Raw genomic sequence first — 1,091 nt, forward strand, 5'->3', positions numbered from 1 at the left:
GACGTGACCGCCCTCGAGCGCGAGCACGTTTTTCTGTTGCACCTGCGTGCCCGCCGGAGGCTGCTGGAGATCGAGAGCCTGCTGGACGAATTGACCAGCGAGGTGGAGGCCGCGCGCAGCCCGGGCGCCGAGGCGGAGGAGCGGGTGATGAAGCTGTGCGAGAAGGTGGGGAAAAAGGCCGCGGAGGCCGCGCGGATGGGGAGGCGCCTCGTGGAGCTCCACCAGCAAATCGCCAGCTACGAGTGTTGCTGAAGGACGCGGGAGCGGGTACGTCTCGGCCCGCGGGGGGCAGCGGGCTCGCCGCAGGGTGCTGCGTGACGCCCTGCATCAGAACGCGTCGACACTGGGCGGTGGGAGGCGGCCGTGCGGGCGGGGAGGCTGACGCCGCTGAGCTTTTCGCTGAAACATCATTTTTTGTTTTGTTTTTTTTTTAACGTTAGTAATTAGAAGAAAGTAATTTGGCACGTAGCTGTGAGACATAAAGACACTTTGGGTAAAAATATTTGCAGAATGCGGCTCAGCTCAGTCACTGGAGTGAAAAGCTAGGTCGTAGGGCGAAACAGAAGGAGGAGCGGGCGCGTTAGAGAAGCGTTCAGCGGAAGCACGGGATGGAAACCTGTAAATGCTGGGATGAAATCGAGCGCTTCCGATGCACAGGTGGTTTGGGTATTGGCGTTGTGATGATGAATTTTCCCGCTTGTACTCCAGGTTATCCGCTGATGGAGTCCGTTCAGCCGGTAAGGAGGACTGACTGCTGGGAGAGGCTGAAACCGAGAGAGTCATTCTTTTTCTGTCCCTTGTTTTTCTGTCTGCGTTTTCACCATGGTAAACGCTAAATCTCCAGTACCTTCCCGGTAGATGATTTGAGTATTATACTGCCGTATGTGGATTATGATTACCAGGTGCATTCAGTTTGGAAAAGACAGCTTATCGTTAAATGCTCTCACGTAAAGAAATAGGCCCGAGATTGTAAGCTGCTGTATGGTCATATTTGTTACAGTGATTATTGTACTTTTTAAGTTTGCAAGTATACTCTTGTACTTTGCTTTTTTTTTTTTTTTTTTAACGTTTCCTGGATTTGGGGTCCCATG

General features: G+C 52.8%; 1 long non-coding RNA gene across 1 annotated transcript; it reads left to right on the forward strand.

The window, feature by feature from the left end:
• The first annotated feature begins 6 nt into the window (after positions 1-6).
• LOC111735809 lies at positions 7-1,030 on the forward strand. Its single transcript, XR_002778978.1, has 2 exons — positions 7-267; positions 709-1,030. It is a non-coding gene; the product is annotated as an uncharacterized LOC111735809 (long non-coding RNA).
• The last annotated feature ends 61 nt before the right edge of the window (positions 1,031-1,091 follow it).

The sequence above is a fragment of the Pteropus vampyrus genome, unplaced genomic scaffold, assembly GCF_000151845.1.
Source record: "Pteropus vampyrus isolate Shadow unplaced genomic scaffold, Pvam_2.0 Scaffold1000009498, whole genome shotgun sequence".
Taxonomy (NCBI): Eukaryota; Metazoa; Chordata; class Mammalia; order Chiroptera; family Pteropodidae; genus Pteropus; species Pteropus vampyrus.